This window comes from Mustela putorius, unplaced genomic scaffold, assembly GCF_011764305.1.
Source record: "Mustela putorius furo isolate JIRA1106 unplaced genomic scaffold, ASM1176430v1.1 tig00000242_pilon_pilon_pilon, whole genome shotgun sequence".
Classification (NCBI taxonomy): Eukaryota; Metazoa; Chordata; class Mammalia; order Carnivora; family Mustelidae; genus Mustela; species Mustela putorius.
The window spans coordinates 11921410-11943008 of record NW_025421325.1 but is presented as its reverse complement, the minus strand read 5'-3'; the positions used below and the strand labels follow the sequence as shown (position 1 = coordinate 11943008).

Sequence of the window (21599 nt, the reverse complement as noted above, 5' to 3'; positions counted from 1 at the left end):
ATGGCACACACTGTAAAGCATCTTTTTGTATCCTATTTTGCCATCTGTATATCTTTTCTGGTGAGGTGTCTGTTTGGGGCTTTGGCCCATTGTTTAATTGGGTTGTTTGTTTTCTTACTGAGTTTTAAGAATTCTCTGTATATTTTGCCTCACAGTCCTTTAACACGTGTCTTTTGCAAACATTTTCTCCCAGTCTGACTTCTTTTTCTGTTGACATTCTCTTTTGCAGAGCTCAAGTTTTTAATTTTAATGAAGTCCTGTTATCAATTCTTTCTTTGATGGATCATGTCTTGGTGTTGTATCTAAAAACTTATCACTAGATCCAAGGTCATATAGGTTTTCTGCTATGTTGTGTTCTGGGAGTTTTATAGTTTATAGTTTTATATTTAAGTCTGCGATCCATTCTGAGTTGGTTTCTGTGAAGGGTTTGAGGTCTGAGTCCAGATTATTCTTTTTGCATGCGAATGTTCAGTTGTTCCAGACTATTTGTTGGAAGACTACTTTTGCTCCTTTTTATTGCCTTTGCTTCTTTGTCAGACATCATTTTACTATGTTATGTGAGTCTATTTCTGGGCTCTCTATTCTATTTTATTGTTCTATTTGCCTTTTTTTTTTTTTGCAGATACTAAACTTTCTTGACCATGGTAGTTTTATAGTGAGTCTTAAAGTCATGTGGTGTCAGTCCTCCAACTTTAAAGAAACTGTCACTTGTCAAATTTTGATATGTTATCAAAGAAGAAAAGCCACAGTTAACTGAAGACTGTTAAATATCCCATCTTTCCCCCCGTCTGTGTGGGTTTATATTTTCTTCATATACTTCCAAACAATAAATTGCTAACAGATTGAATTCAGAAGCAGTTATGAGAATCCAACTGTGTTCTATTAAGCCTATTATTAAGGTCTATTAAAGATACTTGCAAAATACAATACACTTCTCGGGGTGCCTGGGTGGCTCAGTGGATTAAGCCTCTGCCTTCAGCTCAGGTCATGATCTCAGGGTCCTGGGATCGAGCCCTACATCAGGCTTTCTGCTCAGAAGGGAGCCTGCTTCCCCCACCCCATCTCTCTGCCTGCCTCTCTGCCTACTTGTGATCTCTGTCTGTCAAATAAATAAATAAATCCTTAAAAAATGTAAAAAAAAAATGCAAAACACATCTCACTAAATTTTTTATTTTGGAAAATAGTTATTTTCATAAAAACATGCCATTTGTATTAACATGTAGTGGAATTTTTATATTACTTGAGAATAAATACATATTTAACAATTTTGCTTCAATTTTGCATATGATTAAGTATCGATATGTATCACTCAATAACTTTTAGATTCTGAAGCCCCCTGAAACCAAAATGTTTGAGAGCTCTATTCTTGGTACTTTGTTAGTATTGGGCAATTTGAAAGAGTGAGGTCTGGAGGGTCAAGGCCAGTTATGCATTAGGTTTATGTTGTTGTTGTTATATGCATGATCTATTCTGAGTCAATCAGGTTTCCGTTATGACAAGTAGAAGTTTGTTTGCTTTAGAATAGTCCATCAACTGAGCTAAACTATTGTGAACATTGTTCAGTCCTCTCCTTTCTATTTTTACCATTTTGTTTCTAGCTAGATGATTCCTATTCATATCACTGTCTTTTATGTCTTAAATAACCTTATTTTTGTTCTTTTATTCATAATTCACAATGAAATCCACTTTTTCCAAGTCTGTTTCTTTTTTTCTTAAAGATTTTATTTATTTATTTGAGAGAGACTGAGAGTGAGAGAGAGGGAGAAGCGGACTCCCTGCTGAGCAGAGAGCCTGGCACCAGGCTCCTGCCCAGAACTCCCAAGATCATGACCTGAGCTGAAGGGCTATGCTTAACTGACTGAGCCACCCAGGTGTCCCTGTTTTTGTTTTTGTTTTTTTAAAGCCGTTATTTATTTATTTATTTTTAAAGATTTTATTTATTTGTATGACAGAACACAAGTAGACAGAGGCAGGCAGAGGGAGAGTGGGGAAAGCAGGCTCCCTGCTGAGCAGAGAACTCAATGCGGGGCTTGATGTCAAGACCCTGAGATCATGACCTGTGCTGAAGGCAGAGGCTTAACTCACTGAGTCACCCAGGTGCCCTTACTTTTAAGCAATCTTTACACCTACAGTGGGGCTCAAACTCATGATCAGTAGATCAAGAGTCACATGCTCCATTGACGAAGCCAACCAGGTCCACCTCCTCCCACCTTTTTAAGTGAAATTGACATTTTGGGGTTTTTTAATTTGTTCTTTCTTTAAGAATGTTTTATTGTTTAAGGAAAGTTCAAGTCCATTCTGAGGCATTGTTATGACCACGTGGGGGGTGTATTTTGGGAACAGGATATGGCTGTGTGTGGTTGCCTAGGGGCTTCTGTTGTATAAGGGGTAGTGGGGTATAGATGAGAGTAAGTCGTGAGAACATGACAAACGACAGCATGATCCACTGAGCATCTTTATGTCCCATCTTTGGTTTTTTGTATCTGGGCAAACTTAAAGGCTAAAGATAAAGAATTTGTGTATAAATGTATGTGGATTTGGGATAAGTTACTGTCTAGGAAATAGATGTTTTTCATAATTCCTTTTAGAGATGCACCCATGGTTGGGTGTTAGCCTAAATATTTGGCCAAAATTTTTGTCTTTGGCTTAGAAGAAAAATGCCTACTTCAATTGTCATCCTATATGCTTGCAGAATCAGCAATGTGGTCCTATAGATTCCTATCACATTGAATCTGCATAGCAATGCCAACAACAGAAACAAAGCATATAATTTAGATTTATTGCTTCTATCTGAATATTCTCTTCAAAGTAGATATACCTTCTACATGTGGTTTGGTATGAGAAATACATCTATAGATTTAAGATGTTGACAGTCCACCAACCCATTGAAATATAAATGTAAATGTTATTGCAAGAGTGAATTAGGGCAATACTTAATGATGATTTTGCCAATTGCTAACTTTACATACAAAAATAATCAGATTTTAAATAATACATTTATAAGGAAGTAAATTTAAAGTAAAGATTAATATTTAGGGAGCATATATTAACTAGATAACATTAAGACGAATATTATATCCTCTTAGAGTCAGTAAATATTTATAAAATTTAAATAACATAAGAAAAAATAATGGGTGCCTGGTGGATCAGTCAGTTAAACATCTGCCTTCCTTCAGGCTCCCTGCTGAGCAGAGAGCCTGCTTCTTCCACTCTTCCCTCTGCAACGCCCCCTGCTCTCTCTCTCTCAAATAAATAGATAAAATCTTCAAAAAACAATAAAAATGGAAAACATATTATGAAGATTAGAATTAGTCTTTGGAGTTGTATCAGTAGTCAAATATTAACTTAAAAATTTTTTCAAATTATTATTATATATACGTAAAAAAAATGTCTATTTATTTTTTAAGAGGGGAAGGAGGGACAGAGGGAAAGAGAGACAATTCCAAGCATGCCCTCCACACCAGTCGTGGAACTGATAACAGAGCTTCTTCTCACCCCGAGATCATGACCTGAGCAGCAGAAACCAAGAATTGAATGCTTAACTGAGTGAGCTGCACAGGTACCCAACAGATTATTTTTATTTTATAGTTTGTGTGGTTTTTGTTGTTTTGTTTATTTGCTTTTGTTTGTTTTTGCTTTTTTATTTTTTTTTTGTAACTTAGGTCCATTAAGCCTGAGCCTTTCAGGAAAAAGTTCACTTTGAAAATTCTTCACAACTTGAGGAATGTATAAAAAATAAAATGTTGTTCACTTTGTTATAATTTCACAAGGTGGGAAAACCACCTAAATCAGGTACAACACCTGTGGTAAATCACTTTTGATCTAGGCATAACAAAAAATATACAGAATAGTGTCTCGGTGGCTCAGTGGGTTAAACCTCTGCCTTCAGCTCAGGTCATGATCTCAGGGTGCTGGGATCAAGCCCCTCATCAGGCTCTCTGCTCAGGGGGGAGCCTGCTTCCCTCTCTCTCTCTGCCTGTCTCTATGCCTACTTGTGATCTCTGTCTGTCAAATAAATAAATAAAATCTTAAAAAAATATACAGAATAAAGGAAGACAGTGTTAAGGAAAAATGAAAAACTCCTGAAATATTATGTTCTTCTGCCAACCTCAGTTGCAAAGATGCATCTATTTTGTATCACACCTGAGCTGAATGGTGAGCAGAGGAGAATCTATCAGTTGACAGTACAGATAAAATGTTCTTCTTTTACTGTGTCAAATTTTTAAGAATTTACTACTGGTTTTAATGATTAAATTACAGTAAAAATTACTTTCAGGTAAAATTCCAAGATTCTGACATCTGAAAAGTTCATTTATGACTATGAACTCAGGTTTGGGTTTTAGTTTTAGCTGAATATTGATTTTAATATTTGTTTATTTTGCATTACCCATAGCTTGGCACACCTCTCCATCTAATGCTCTAAGCATTACTCCTGCAGACATAGTACATAAAAAAAGGAAGAGCTCACAATGCTGCTAATAAAGTTGCTATTTTCCTCTGAGGGTTTTTTTGTTGTTGTTGATGCTGTTTGTTTTATTTCTTTCTTCTCTGTGACATGTTTATCAAACTTTTGCCCATTTTGGGGGTGTTTATATTTTTTCTTAAAGTTTTGTAAGAATTCTTCATAAATTTTTTAAATTCTTGTTTTATTATTCATTTTGTAAAATTTTCTCCATTTTTGGTGTCTTTTGATAGACAGAAACTTAAAATTTAATTTATCAAATTTATCAGTATCTTTTTAAAAAGATTAACGTATAGTGTATTATTTGCCCCAGGGGTACACGTCTGTGAATCATCAGGCTTATACATTTCACAGCACTCACCAATCACATACCCTCCCCAATGTCCATAACCCAACCAACTTCTCCCTACCCCTCTTTCCCCCAGCAATGCTCAGTTTGTTTTATGAGATTAAGAGTCTCTTATGGTTTGCCTCCATCCCCACCCCATCCTGTTTCATTTTTTCCTTCCCTATGCCCCAAATCCTCCACCCTACCTCTCAAATTCCTCATATCAGGGAAATCATATAATTGCCTTTCTCTGATTGACTTATTTTGCTCAGCATAATGCCCTCTAGTTCTATCCATGTTGTTGCAAATGGCAAGATTTCATTTCTTTTGATGGCTGCATAATATTCCATTGTATATATACACACCACTTCTTCTTTATCCACTCATTTGTTGATGAACATCTAGGTTCTTTCCATAGTTTGGCTATTGTAGACATTGCTGCTGTAAACATTCAGGTGCACGTGTCCATTCGGATCACTACGTTTGTATCTTTAGGGTAAATACCCAGTAGTGCGATTTCTGGGTTGTAGGGTAGCTCTATTTTCAACTTTTTGAGGAAAATCCATGTTGTTTTCCAGAGTGGTTGCACCAGCTTGCATTCCCACCAACAGTGGGAATTCCCACCAACAGTTCCCCTTTCTCTGCATCCTTGCCAGTATCTGTTTTTTCCTGACTTGTTAATTTTAGCCATTCTGACTGGTGTGAGCTGGTATTTCATTGTGGTTTTGATTTGTATTTCCCTGATGCTGCGTGATGTGGAGCACTTTTTCATGTGTCTGTTGGCCATCTGGATGTCTTCTTTGCAGAAATTTCTGTTCATGTCTTCTGCCCATTTCTTGACTGGATTATTTGTTCTTTGGGTGTTGAGTTTGGTAAGTCCTTTATAGATTTTGGGTACTAGCCCTTTATCTGATATGTCATTTGCAAATATCTTCTCCCATTCTGTTAGTTGCCTTTTGGTTTTATTGACTGTGTCCTTTGCTGTGCAAAAGCTTTTATCTTCCTGATGTCCCAATAGTTCATTTTTGCCCTTGATTTCCTTGCCTTTGTTGCAGCTGAGGTCAAAGAGGTTGTTGCCTGTGTTCTCCTCAAGGATTTTGATGGATTCCTGTCTCACATTGAGGTCTTTCATTCATTTTGAGTCTATTTTTGTATGTGGTATAAGGAAATGGTCCAGTTTCATTCTTCTGCATGTGGCTGTCCAATTTTCCCACCATTTGTAGAAGAGATTGTCTTTTTTCCATAGACATTCTTTCCGGCTTTGTTAAAGATTACTTAACCATAGAGTTGAGGGTCTATTTCTGAGCTCTCTATTCTGTTTCATTGGTCTATGAGTCTGTTTTTGTGCCAGTACATACTGTCTTGATTACAGCTTTGTAACAGAGCTTGAAGTCTGGAATTGTGATGCCACCAACTTTAGCTTTCTTTTTCAACATTCCTATGGCTATTCAGGGTCTTTTTTGGTTCCATATACATTTTAGGATCATTTGTTCCATTTCTTTAAAAAAATTGATGGTATTTTGATAGGAATCGCATTAAACGTGTAGATTGCTTAAGGTAGCATAGATGTTTTCACAATATTTGTTCTTCTAATCCATGAGCATGGAACGTTTTCCCATTTCTTTGTGTCTTCCTCAATTTCTTTCATGAGTACTTTATAGTTTTCTGAGTACAGATTCTTTGCCTCTTAGGTTAGATTTATTCCCAGGTATTGTAAATGGGACTGACTCCTTAATTTTTTGTTCTGTCTGGCTGTTGGTGTATAGAAATGCAACTGATTTCTGTGCATTGATTTTATATCCTGACATTACTGAATTCTTGTATGAGTTCTAGCAGTTTTGGAGTGGAGTCTTTTGGGTTTTCCACATAAAGTATCATATCATCTGCAAAGAGTGATAGTTTGACTTCTTCTTTGCTGATTTGGATGCTTTTTATTTCTTTTTGTTGTCTGATTGCTGAGGCTAGGACTTCTAGTACTATGTTGAATAATAGTGGTGATAGTGGACATGCCTGCCATGTTCCTGATCTTAGCAGGAAAACTCTCAGTTTTTCCTCAGTAAGAGTGATATTTGCTGTGGGTTTTTCATGGATGGCTTTGATGATATTGAGTTATGTACCCTCTATCCCTACACCTTGAAGAATTTTGATCAAGAAAGGATGCTGTATTTTGTCAAATGCTTTTTCTGCATCTACTGAGAGTATCATCTTGTTCTTTCTTTTATTAATGTATTGTATCACATTGTATCACATTGATTGATTTGCAGCTGTTGAACCAACCTTGCATCCCAGGACTAAATCCCACTTGGTCGTGGTGAGTAATCCTTTTAATGTACTGTTGGATCCTGTTGGCTAGTATTTTGATGAGAATTTTTGCATCTGTGTTCATCAGGGATATTAGTCTGTAATTCTTTTTTTTGATGGGGTCTTTGTCTACTTTTGGGATCAAGGTAATGCTGGCCTCATAAAATGAGTTTGGAAGTTTTCCTTCAATTTCTATTTTTGGAACAGTTTCTGGAGAATAGGTATTAATTCTTCTTTAAATGTTTGGTAGAATTCCCCCGGAAGCCGTCTAGCCCTGGGCCCTTGTTTGTTGGGAGATTTTTTGATTACTTCCTCACTTTCCTTATTGGTCATAGATCTCTTCAGGTTTTCTATTTCTTCCTGGTTCAGTTTTGATAGTTGATACATCTCTAGGTATGCATCCATTTCTCCCATCCAAGTACTAACCAGGCCCGACCCTGCTTAGCTTCCGAGATCAGACGAGATCGGGCGCGTTCAGGGTGGTATGGCCGTAGACTATGCATCCATTTCTAACAGATTGTCTAATTTGCTGGCATATAGTTGCTCATAATATGTTCTTATAATTGTTTGTATTTCTTTGGTTTTGGTTGTGATCTTTCCTCTTTCATCCATGGTTTTATTTATTTGGGTCCTTTCTCTTTTCTTTTTGATAAGTCTGGCCAGGGGTTTATCAATCTTATTAATTGTTTCAAAGAACCAGCTCCTAGTTTTGTTGGTTTGTTCTACTGTTCTTTTGGTTTCTATTTCACTGATTTCTGCTCTGATCTTTATTATTTCTCTTCTCTTTTTGGGTTTAGGCTTTATTTGCTGTTCTTTCTCCAGCTCCTTTAGGTGTAGGGTTAGGTTTTATACTTGAGACCTTTCTAGTTTCTTGAGAAAGGCTTGTATCTCTCTATATATTTTCCTCTCAGGACCACCTTTGCTGTGTTCCACACATTTGGAACTGTTGTGTTTTCATTTTCATTTGTTTCCATGAATTTTTTCAATTCTTCTTTAATTTCCTGGTTAACCCATTAATTCTTTAGTAGGATGTTCTTTAGCCTCTATGTATTTGAGTTCTTTCCAAGTTTTCTCTTGTGATTGAGTTCTAGCTTCAGGTCATTGTGGTCTGAAAATATGCAGAGAATGATCCCACTCCTTTGGTACTGGTTGAGACCTGATTTGTGAGCCAGGATATGATCTATTCTGGAGAATGTTCCATATGTACTAGAGAAGAATGTCCATTCTGTTGCTTTGGGATGGAATGTTCTGAATATATCTGTGATGTCCATCTGGTCCAGTGTGTCATTTAAGGCCTTTATTTCTTTGTTGATCTTTTGCTTGGATGATCTGTCCATTTCAGTGAAGGGAAGTGTTGAAGTCTCCTATTATTATTGTATTATTGTCGATGTGTTTCTTTGACTTTGTTATTAATTGGTTTATATAGTTGGCTGCTCCAATGTTGGGGGTATAGATATTTACAATTGTTAGAGCTTCTTGTGGGCAAACCTTTTAAGTATGACATAGTGCCCTTTCTCATCTCTTATGATCGTCTTTGGCTTAAAATCTAATTTAACTGATATAAGGATTGCCACCCCAGCTTTCTTTTGATGTCCATTAACATGGTAAATTGTTTTCCACCCTCTCACTTCAAATCTGGAGGTGTCTTTGGGTGTAAAATGAGTTTCTTGAAGACAGCATATTGATGGGTCTTGGCTTTTTTTTTTTGTCCATTCAGATGCCCTGTATCTTTTGATTAGGACATTTAGCCCATATACATTCAGGGTTACTATTGAAAGATATGAATTTAGTGCTATTGTATTGCCTGTAAGGTGACTGTTACTGTATATTGTCTCTGTTCCTTTCTGGTCTACTACTTTGAGGTTCTCTCTTTGTTTAGAGGACCCCTTTCAATATTTCCTGTAAGGCTGGTTTCGTGTTTGCAAATTCTTTTAATTTTTGTTTGTCCTGGAAGCTTTTTAATTCTCTTTCTATTTTTACTGATAGAGTAACTGGATATTGTATCCTTGGCTGCATATTTTTCTCATGTAGTGCTCTGAATATATCATGCCAGTTTTCTTTCTGGCCTGCCAGGTCTCTGTGGATAAGTGTGCTGCCAATCTAATATTTCTACCATTGTATGTTACAGACTTCTTGTCCTGAACTTCTTTCAGGATTTTCTCTTTGCCACTAAGACTTGTGAGTTTTAGTATTAGATGACGGGGTGTGGACCTATTTTTATTGATTTTGAGTGGGCTTCTCTGTGCCTCCTGGATTTTGATGCTTGTTCCCTTTGCCATATTAGGGAAATTCTCAACTATAATTTGTTCCAATATACCTTCTGCCCCCCTCTTCTTCTTCTTCTGGAATCCCAATTATTCTATTGTTTCATCTCATGGTATCACTTACCTCTTGAATTCTCCTGTCATGGTCCAGTAGTTGTCTCTCTTTCTTCTCAGCTTCTTTATTCTCCTTCCTTTGGTCTTCTGTATCACTAATTCTCTCTTTTGCCTCATTTATCCTAGCAATAAAAGCCTCCATTTTTTTTCCAGATATTTTCTGCTAATTAATTAATTAATTAACCATTTTATTTTATTTTTTTTTCAGTGTTCTAAAATTCATTGTTTATGCACTAAACCTAGTGCTCCATGCAGTACTTGCCGTCCATAGTACTCACCCCAGGCTCACCCAACCCCCCACTGCTCTCCCCTCCAAAAGCCCCTTTGTTTCTCAGAGTCCACAGTCTCTCATCTCCTCCTCCGATTTCTCCCAACTTAATTCTCCTCTCCATTTCCCAATGTCCTCCGTGTTATTCCTTTTGCTCCACAAATAAGTGAAACCATATGGTAATTGACTCTTTCTGTTTAACTTATTTCACTCAGCATAATCTCCTCCAATCCCATCCATGTTGATACAAAAGTTGGATATTCATCCTTTCTAATGGAGGCATAATACTCCATTGTATATATAGACCATCTCTTCTTTATCATTCATCTGTTGAAAGGCATTTTAGCTCTTTTCACAGTTTGGCAACTGTGGCCATTGCTGTTATGAACATTGGGATACAGATGGTCCTTCTTTTCACTACATCAGTATCTTTGGGGTAAATACTCAGTAGTGCAATTGCAGGGTCACAGGGTAGTTCTATTTTTAACTTTTTGAGGAATCTCCACACTGTTTTCCAAAGTGGCTGCACCAACTTGCATTCCCACCAGCAGTGTAAGAAGGTTCCCCTTTCTCCACATCCTCTCCAACACTTGTTGTTTACTGTCTTGTTAATTTTGGCCATTCTAACTGGTGTGAGGTGATATCTCAGTGTGGTTTTGATTTGAATTTCCCTGATTGTTATTGATGATGAACATTTTTCATGTGTCTGTTAGCCATTTGTGTGTCTTCTTTAGAGAAGTGTCTGTTCATGTCTTCTGCCCAATTTTTGATGTTATTATGTTTTGTGTGTGTTGAGTTTGAGAGTTCTTTATAGATTTTGGATATCAGCTCTTTATAGTGTCACTTGCAAATATCTTTTCCCATTCTGTGGATTGTCTCTTTGTTTTGTTGACGGTTTCCTTTGCTTTCCAGAGGCTTTTGATCTTGAGGAAGTCCCAAAATTTGTTTTTCAGTCTTTACTTTCAATGCTATCCCAATCAAAATCCCACTAGGATTTTTCAAAGAGATGTAACAAACAATCCTAAAATTTGTATGGAATGAGAAGAGACCCCAAATTGATAAGGAAATGTTGAAAAAGAAAAACAAAACTGGGGGCATCACGTTGCCTGATTTCAACCTTTACTACAAAGCTGTGATTACCAAGACAGCATGGTACTGGCACAAAAACAGACACATAGACCAGTGGAATAGAGTAGAGTGCCCAGATATGGACCCTCAGTCCCATGGTTAAATAATCTTCAACAAAGCAGAAAAAAATATAGAGTGGAAAAAAGACAGTCTCTTCAATAAATGGTGTTGGGAAAATTAGACAGCTATGTGTCAAAGAATGAAACTCGACCATTCTCTTACACCATACACAAAAATGAGCTCAAAATGGATAAAAGACCTCAACGTGTGACAGTATTCTATCAAAATCCTAGAACAGAACATAGATAGTAACCTCTCCAACATTGGCCACAGCATCTTCTTTCAAGATATGTCTCCAATGGCAAATGAAGAGCCTCAATGTTTTTATTGCACTTCATTAATAGCTTTTTTTATTTCAACTTGGTTAGATTTTAGTTCTTTTATTTCTCCAGAGAGGGTGTCTCTAATATCTTCCATGCCTTTTTGAGCCCAGCTAGCACCTTGAGCATCATCATTCTGAACTCTAGTTCTGACACATTACCAATGTCTGTATTGATTAGATCCCTTGCTGTTGGTACTGCCTCTTGTTCTTTTTTTTGGGGGGGGGGTGAGTTTTTCCACCTTGTCATTTTATCCAGATAAGAATATATGAACGAGAGAATAAAATACTAAAAGGGTGGCAGAGACCCCAGAAAAATGTACACCAATCAAATCAGAAGAGACTCAAAACTGGGGGGAGGTAGAGGAAAGGGGGAAAAAAGAAATAAAAATAAAAAACTAAAAATAACTATAACTATAACTATAACTATAACTATAACTATACACACACATATTTTAGACTGGTGAATAGAACAGAGGCACCCTCTTGGTTGTGGGTGTATTCTGGTCTCTTAGAAAAACTACCTCCCAAATCTTAAAGAAAGAAGAACTTATATGCATACACAAACATAAAGGTAAACACAATGAAGTGATGGAATATGATTTTAAGGATGAAAATTTAAAAAAAAATCTAAAAACGAAATTGATAGGATAAGTTGGTTGGAAAAATTAAAAAAAAAAAAAAGAGGAGAGGATGTGCTCAGGCTGGAGACTAGAACAAAGCCATGTGCTAGATTTAGGGTATATTTTACCTCACCTATTAAAAGAAATTGTATCCCAAAATTTTAAAGAAAAGAAAGACCTATATGTATATAAAAAATAGGGTGAAATACAATGACGGAATAAAATATAACAATGATGTTTTAAAAAGATTTTTTTCAAAGAAAGATATTGTTAAGATAAACTAGTTTAAAAATGTTGAAAGAGGAAAGAGGAAAAATTAAAAAACAGAATGAGAAAAAACATAAAATTAAAAAAAAATTAACTATGCAAGACTAAAGGATCATGCTGGAAAAGCCATGAATGCTATGCATTGCTTTCCCCTTGCTCTGGAGTTCCACTGTTCTCCTTGATCAGTGAGCTTGGCTTTGGCTAGATGTTCTTCTGATCTTCTCGGGGAGGGGCCTGTTGCAGTGATGCTCAAATGTCTTTGCCTGAGGCAGAATTGCACTGCCCTTGCCAGGGGCCAGGGTAAACAATCTTCTCATGTTCACTCTCAGAAGCTTTTGTTCCCTGAATGCTTTCCATAGAGCTCTGGAGGACAGGAATGAAAATGGCGGCCTCCCAATCTCTGGCTCAGAGGTGCCGAGAACTCGGGGCGCCACTCCTCAGTGTGCCTTAGAGGAAAGCTGTCAATTGCTCTTGTCTCCTTGGTCTCTGGCTGTGCTCTGTCCTCACCAAACCTGTGACCGAGCATTTCTGTCTCTGGCACATGGCCCTGTTTGGAGTCTCCAAACCCAGCAGATTCCTGCCCCGCACTCCTACACTGCTCCTCCTGGAAGAGGAAGGAGGGGTTCTCTGTGTATCTGCCATTTGTGGGGTCCCCACACAAAGAGCTGTGGCCTGAGTGTGCCATGGATCATGGTTTAAGGTAACCCCGAGCTGAGAGCTCACTCCTCAGCTCCGTCTCTGTAGTCAGTTTCCCGACTCCAGTACCATGGAGCTCTGCCACATTCACGCACCCCCGGCCTTTCTGTGACCCCTCGGGACCTGAGACCACAGTGTCCCCATGAGGACTCCACCCCCTGCTTAGTCTCTGGAGTGATGTCCTTCAGTGGAGCAGACCTCTCAAAGTTCTGATTTTGAGCTCTGTTGCTCCACTGCTTGCTGGGAGCTGGCCCCTCCCCCCGTGGTCTATCTTCCTGTCACTTCAGATTCACTTTCCTTCCAGAAAGCGGTCAATTTTCTGTTCCTAGAATTGCTGCTCTTCTCTTCTATCTCCTATTGAGTTTGTATGTGTTCGGAATGGTTTGATAACTATCTAGCTGAACTGCTGGGACCTGAGGTCATTTCAGTCTGTTACTCCTCACATCTTGGCCCCAGAACCCTATCAGTGTCTTTTTTTTTTTTTTAAGTTATTTCCTAGCATGAGGTCATATAAATATTTTGCCATATTTTTTCTAAAAATTGTGAAGTTTTACCCATCACATTTACATCTCTGGTCAATTTAGAATTAATTATTTATGTGTATATTTCATATTAGTTTGAATAACCGATTCTTCCAGTACTATTCATCAAATATAGCTTTAGCTATTTTCAGTGCTATTTGGAGCATATATCAAGGTTCCATTTGTGTGAAATTCTGTTTGGAGACTCTCTATTCTATTCCATAGGTCAATTTATCCCTTCACAAATGCCACATTTAAAAATTCCAATAGGTTTATAATAAATCTCGATTTTTATGTGCAAAAAGTGTTTTCCTTGCTTTTCTCCTTCTACGTCTTCAGCAATGTCTTGACTATTTGTTATGTTTTGCTTTTTCATACAAAATTTAAAATTAGGTTGCAGTTTATTTGAAAATTCTGCTGTGGTTTTTGTTTTTTGAAGTATACTTTACGAATAGGAAAACACAGATCTAAATGTACAATTCAGTGAGTTTTGAAAAGTGTGTAACTTCATGTAACACATAGCCAATCAAGATATAGACTATTTCTGTCACCTCAAAATGTTCCCTTGTGGCCCCTGTCTCTTAATTTTTACGTGTGAGAAGCACCCAGTGTTCTGGTTTCTATCATCAGAAGTTAGTTCTGTGTGCTCTTGAACTTTAAATAAGTAAATCCATTTTGTGTATACTCTTTTGTGTCTGGCTTTTATTTTCCTTAAGATTTTATTTATTTGTCAGTTTGAGAGACAGAAAGAGGGAACACATGAGTAGGGGGAGCAGCAGGCAGATGGAGAAGCAGGCTTCCCTCGAACAAGAAGCCCAATCCAGGATTCAATCCCAGGACCCTGGGATCATGACCTGAGCCAAAGGCAGACGTTCAACCAACTGAGTCACCCAGCAGTCTCTGTGTCTGGATTTTTTTGCTCAATATGTTTTTGAAATTTATTCATGCTTTCTGTATATCTTTAGATAATTACTTTTTATTGTTGAGTAACATTTCACATTGTGGGTATTCCACAATTTGTTGACCCATTGTACTATTGATAATCATTTGTGCTGTTTTCATTTACTGGATATTATGAATAAATCTGCTATAAATATTTGCATACAAGTAATTTAGACTTCTCTTGGAAACTACCTAAAAGTGGAATTAAAGGGTAATATAAATAAGAATATTTTTAAATTGATAAAAAACTGTCAAATTATTTTTCAAAGTGGTACATTCCCATTAACAATGCATGAGAGTTCTGGTTTCTTCACATCCCTGCCCAGTGTTTAAGGGTGTCAAGTTTTTAAATATTAACAATTTTGGTGAACACAAAGTAATTTCTTATTTTTTTTTAAAAATTGCATTATTCTGATAACTAGTAAGATTGAACAGCTTTCCATGTGCTTATTGTCCATTCAGAAATGTTATTTTGTGAAGTGTCTGTATAAGTCTCTTGCTTGTTTGATAAATTGGAATGTGTATTTTGTTATTACTAAGTTCTATGAATTCTTCTATATTCTGCATGTAAGACCTGTGTCATATATTTGTATTGTGGATAATTTTTCCCAAACTGTGTTTTGAATTTATTTTCAGAATAGTGTTTATTAGCAATTGAGGGAGGGCTCCTTTTTGTTTTTTTAAAGATTTTATTTATTTATTTGTGAGAAAAAGAGAGAGTGCAAGCACGGGGAACAGCAGGCAGATGGAGAGGGAGAGGCAGGCTTCCTGCTGAACAAGTAGCTCAATGCAGGACTCCATACCAAGACCCTGGGATCATGAACTAAGTGGAAGGCAGAAGTTTAACCACCTGAGCCATCCAGGTGTCCCTAACACTTTATTTTTAAAAATTATATTATTATTATTTTTATATTTTTTAGAGAGAGAAAGCATGTGCCTACATGAATGGGGGATGGAGATGGGCAGAGGCAGAGAAAGAGACTCCTAGGCAGACTCCACACTGAGTGCAGAGCCTGACTCAAGGCTAGATCCCATGACTCTGAGATCATGACCTGAGCTGAAATCAAGAGTCGGATGCTTAACTGACTGAGCCACCCAGATGGCCTTATCCTCCAGCAGTTTAAAAATGTTTGTCCATTATTTCTGATTCAAAACCTTCCTTTGTTTGTTTGGTATATTATCTATCCTTTTTCCCCTGAGTACTTTTAGACTTACTGTTTAACTTTCAGTGTCAGCAGTTTGACTTTTTGTACCCAGTTTTTCCCCCTTTGAATTAATTTTGTTTGGAGTTCACTAGGCTTGCTGGATCTCTAAGTTAATATTTTCCAACACATTTGGAGAATTTTGGCCATTATTTAAAAAAAAGAAATTTTATACACACACACACACACACTCTCTCTCTCTCTCTCTCTCTCTCTACCTAGGACTCTAGTGGCACTACACATGTTAGACAGGTAACTGAGTGTCCATTAATTTTTTTCAATCATTTTTTTCTCTGTTCTGTTGGGTAATTCCCTTTGATTTGCCTTCAAGATCACTATAACTTTCTTCTGTGGTCTCCAATATACGGCTAAGCAGATCCAGTAGTTTATAGATCTGTATAGGCATAACTTTCAGTTCTAGGACTTCCCTTCAGCTCTTTTTTTGCTCTGCTGATATTGTTCATAATTTACTTATTATCATCATTTTTCCTTTAAGCCATTGAACAAATCTGTAATATCTTCTTTAAAGTCCTTATCTTCTGATACTAACATCTGGATCATCTCAAGTCTGTGTCTATTGCTTGCTGTTTTCTTGGTTATGGGTCATGATTTCTTAGTTTTGCATGTCAATAATTAACTATTTTATGCTTGACAATGGTTTGATACATTCTGGGGAGACTGGATTTTTTCTTCTTTTGAAAGCTCTTGAGTGATATGCTGTAAAGCACAATAAATTACTGGCAGATCGCTTTGGTCACGATACTTCTGCTGTGACTTTTTTTCACTATATTGTACTTATTTGCAAAAATCATAAAATTTTCTCATAAATACATTTATACAACATACCTACTTTCATGAAGTTGCAACATCTCATATCACTTGAAATATGTTACTAGTCATTAAATTATTACCTTCTATTATTACTAATTTCTTTGTAAGTATATTTTATTTCTCTAATTACATCATGAGCCTCAGGGATGGATCTTTATTTTATATTTATTTGTAGTCTTGGCATTTGACACACAGCTGGCATTCAATAAAAGTTATTGTTCTTAATGACAAGAAGAGTGTCTTGCTGTGATCCTTTGGACTTTGGTCCACTATTTCTTCCATAGCTAGTCTTACCTAACTTTTATAGGTAGCAAATATTAAGTTCATTCTTTAACTCATACATTTATTCATCAACAAATATTCACTAAGAGCCTACCACATGCCAATTCCTATCCTGGTGCTGTGATCACAACAGTGATAAGATGAACAATGTTCACACCCTCATAGAACTTATGAATTAGTGGATGTTTAGCTAAGCTACTCTATGGTATTGCTGCCTTGACATCCATTTAATTTGGCCAACCAGCCTAGACAACCCCTCCTGTAAGCACATGCCCTCGTTTAAGAGTTATAGGTAATTTTAAGATCCTGGTATCGCTTCCCCAGTAGCCCTTAAAATAAACAGTCTTCCCCAGCAGCCAGGGCCTTATCCTTGCATGCTCTTTATATAAGACAGCCATGGGGCTTACAAAGCCTCTTTAGTTTGAATTGACTAGTCTTAGTCTGGGAATCTCCAAATATTCTACCCGTAGGCCCTAATAAAGGCACATGCCCCAGGACCTACCTCCTTTTGACTGCACTCTGCCTCAACTTCCCCCCATGTGGTCCCTCAAGAAATGCTGTGTAGTTGCTTTAGGAACTGTCACTAATAAACTTCTCTAATTTCTCTTGTGGTGTTTTATTGCTCACCATCTGGCACCTTGTGCTCTAAAGAAATATTAATTTAACAAAGTCCTAACAGTGGGAGAAACAAATAATAGGGAAATAAGTAACTGTATAAGATAAAATAAGTACTTTTTTAAAAAAATTGTTTATTTATTTGAGACAGAGAGAGAGAGAGCTCAAGTGGGGAGGAGGGTCAGAGCAAGAGGGTGAAGTGGGCTTCCACTGAGCAAGGAGCAAGATGTGGGACTAGATCCCAGGACCCTGAGATCGTAGCCTGCGCTGAAGGCAGACTGAGCCACCAAAGTGCCCAGATAAAATTAGTATTCTATGAAGGAAAAATAAGGCAGGGGAAAGGCATAAAGAATAAAAGAGGTAGTTATTGTGGTGATAATGATGCATGTGTGTTTTTAAAAATAGGATTTTGAGGAAAGAACTGCCTGAATAAGTGATATTTGGAACATAGACCTCAAGCAAAGCAGTTAAGTGACTGTCTATACACAAAATAAGGGGCTGATTATTAGATGTGATTTCAGAGGCATTGGAAAGGCTTCATTCTCCACTAAGCTTCTGAAATTCAGCTGTCTGAACTTTGCATCTTTATCTTAAGGTTTTATTGCCTTAAGATGCAAATCCCTTTGGGAGAGTGTCTATTTAAACTTTTACCTGTCAAATATTTCTGTGTGCATGAATTTCAGAATTTTGATGAAGAAGTGAAAATAATAGTTCAAGAACATAAGGAGTCAGTGTAGTATAGTTGTTAAGAGCATGAATTGCCTGGATGTCAAATCCCGGCTCTGTTACTTAGTAGCTGTGTGTGTGGCCTTCATCAGTTACTTAATATCCTAATGCCTCAGTTACTTCAGTTGTAAAATGGGTATAATAATATCTGTCCTAGTATCCATGCTATGATGATGGTATGCTATAGCATTTTTTTTTTTTTTTGACAGATCACAAGTAGGCAGAGAGGCAGGCAGAGAGAGAGAGAGAGGAGGAAGCAGGCTCCCTGCTGAGCAGAAAGCCAGATGCGGGTCTCGATCCCAGGATCCCAAGACCATGACCTGAGCCGAAAGCAGAGGCTTTTAACCCACTGAGCCACCCAGGCGCCCCTGCTATAGCATTTTCAATTTTCATGGGTCTTCCTCCTGGGAGGATTACCCATTTCTGCTCCATTGTCAGATTTGGCCAAATCACTTTTTTTTTTTTTTTAAAGTCTTTGAAATGTGACCTTAAGTGATGTATATAAGTTATAAGCAAAAACTTTAAGGTCCATCATATATTTTCACCGTTCTTTCTCTCCTCTCTGCCATGAGAACAGTGATATCTCAGGGGTTTCTTTAGCCTGCATCCTGAAGTAAAAGGGGCAGGAAGCAGAGCCACAGTCAAAATCAACATGTAATGAGATATACATATTGTTATAAGCCACTGAGATTTGGAATCATTTTATAGTGCTGTAACTTTTAACTCTCATCTTATTGATATAAATGAGTTATTTCTATGTGTTTATAACAGTATCTAGCACATAGTGTATATTAAATAAATAAATGTAACCTTGAAGGAATATAACTGTTGAAGAGAAACCATTATAAAATCACAAGGGTGGGGCTCCAAACCAAACTTCTTGACTACTTTTTTTTTTTTTTTAAGATTTTATTTATTTATTTGACAGACAAGTAGGCAAAGAGGCAGGCAGAGACAGAGAGAGGAGGAAGCAGGCTCCCCACTGAGCAGAGAGCCTGATGCAGGGCTCGATCCCAGAACCCTGGGATCATGACCTGAACTGAGGGCAGAGGCTTTAACCCACTGAGCCACTCAGGCACCCCATCTTGACTACTTCTTGATTCTGCCATAATTTTGTGCTAAAGATATAAAATATCAGGTGATGTGCTATTTCTTTGCACTCTGAACCAGATATTAGAATTAAGATGTTGGAGTTGGACATTAGAAATAAGATGTTGGAGTAGATTAATTTGCTAATGTTCTGCATTATGATTGTTTCCAAAGTGTTTCTTACAGAGTCTTTTTTCCTCACTGTTATGTATTCTTAAGAGCAGAGATAATATGGCTTACTAAAAAATATGTACACAGTGTGTATCACAGTCTTCTCACAAAAAAATCTCCTTAATATTTTTCAACTAAATGGATAACCATAATATAAAATGAATTTGTTAATCTGGATGGTTTGGGAAAAAAAAAAGTTTCCATTTATCTGTATATGTTGTAGGAGTGACCATGATTTTCCTAATCCCATTCTATTTGCTTTATTAGCTAAGTTATTGTACTAAATTCTAAACCTTATATTTCTCCTTATACTTTTGCTTAGAAATTTAATTATTGCTAAGCATTTTGACTTAATTTGTTTCTGGTGAATTAACTGGGTAAAGGAAGACCGAAGACTATTCTTTTTTCTTATTTATGTCTACCAAAAATGTCACAGGTTTAAGAATATATTGGAAGTCAATCATAGCAATAATACTTTTTTAAAAGGGGAAGTTAATCTAAAATGAGTAAATTGTGATTAAAAAATGATGTCAAGATTTGAGCAATTTTTTCCTTAAATCACTGAACAATATTAAAAATGTCTATGCTGTTAAAAATACTCTGCTGTAATTCTGGAAATGGAAGAACAATTAGAGTATACATTCATAATAAATATTTAGTGTATGGAAGGAACTTTATTGCAAATTGTAATAATTTATATTATATATTACGCTTTATAAAAGGATATGCTTTCCCATCATATAAATATAAAAGGTTATCCTTTATAAAAGTGTTAAAAGTAATCTCTTAATTAAGTAGTTATTTAATGACAACCAACGGTACTTAGTCATTAAGACGAGTAAGAAAGAATTTAAATCATTAGGGAATAAAATATTAAGAAAAAAATTAGAAAATGTAGAGCATGTGTTTGAAAAAAACTTTTGCTTGGGGACTGGAAGGTATGAATTTTTATTTTAAATCTTACTTCTTAAAAGTTATTCTTTATGTAGATAACTTTGGAAAATGTAATATATACCTGTGTTCTCACCACTTACCTTTATAAGATCTATTATTCTGCGTTAACTTCATTCACTTCATTTTTCAAGAAATACAACGTTACAGATATAATTGCTATGTCCGTTTCCCTCTCTGACTCCGTTTTCCTCCTTCCCTCCCTGAGGAAGCACAACCCTGACACCACCAGCTGACTCGGGTAGAGGGAGACTGGGGCTGGGGCTGTTGCAGCCCAAAACTATCAATGCCCCACCATCCAGTTGGCCAACTACCAAACTGAAATTTTTCCCTCGCAAGTGGCTCAGATTGTCATGAATGTTTCAGACAGCTTGAAATCTCCTGAAGAAAAAAAATCCCGTGTCTTAACTCTTCCATTTCAACAGATCCTAGAGGAGATAATAGAGACCCAAATGTTGATGGGTGAGCACTGATGAGAGAAGCCACCTTTTCATTTGCTGAGGCCACATTCACAGCAAGTGACTTCTGCACTACGTCGTCTTCAATGTACAGAAAGCCCAAGTGAAGCTTCCAGAGAAGAAAGATAATGCAGCTGGTGTGGCTCTGCCAGTAATTTGAACATTACCTGGAGGATGAACCAACAGGTGTGAACCGACTGGTTTGGCCAGAATTAAGCCAGAGAAGTGGAAGTAGGGGTGGGAGTAGCTTCACCACAGACTTCCTTTGTTGCTTTGGACGAAGCTATTAAGATAACCAACAGGCATGTAAACGCCACAGAACATGCCATCATTCCCCAGACTGAAAGTACCCTTGCTCATATCATCACAGAGCTGGATGAGAGAGAGTGAGAAGAGTTCTACAGGCTAAGAACAGTTCAGGAGAAGAAAAAGACTCAAGGAAAAACTGGAGAAGGACTTGGAGCAATGGAGGGCGGCTGGGGAAGTGATAGAGCCTGCTAAACTTTGGCTGAAGAGAAGCACGAGGATCTTCTGTTTGAACAATCCTTCCTGCTCTGGCTCTTTCAGGAGCCCTAAAATGCCACCATTTCAATTCACAGAATGCAGGTCCTGTATGTGTGGCTATTTATTTTTTGGTCTAAGAATTCCATGGGCTGTGAAATTTCCTTGGATGTTCGGGTATGGGAATACCTTTGCAGAATCATAATTCAGCCACCATTTATCATCTGAGATTAGTAGGCTGTGCCCCAGAGCTTGTAGGGTTTACTTATGTATTTTTAATCGTGTATTTTTGTACAAAATTATGTTTTTGGAGATTCGTTCATGTTGATACTCAACAATCCTAGTTCATTCATTAATTGCTGTATATGGTTTCCACTGTATGAATGCCACAATATATCTATTCTCATAATAACAGATATTTCTGATTTTTCATTACTATAAACAAAGATGCAATGAAAATTCTGTTTTATGCATATGCAA

General features: G+C 37.0%; 1 pseudogene; it reads left to right on the top strand.

Moving 5' to 3' along the window:
- LOC101686953 overlaps nt 1-21194 on the top strand; it is a 30246-nt pseudogene extending 9052 nt beyond the window's left edge.
- Nucleotides 21195-21599: the final 405 nt, after the last annotated feature.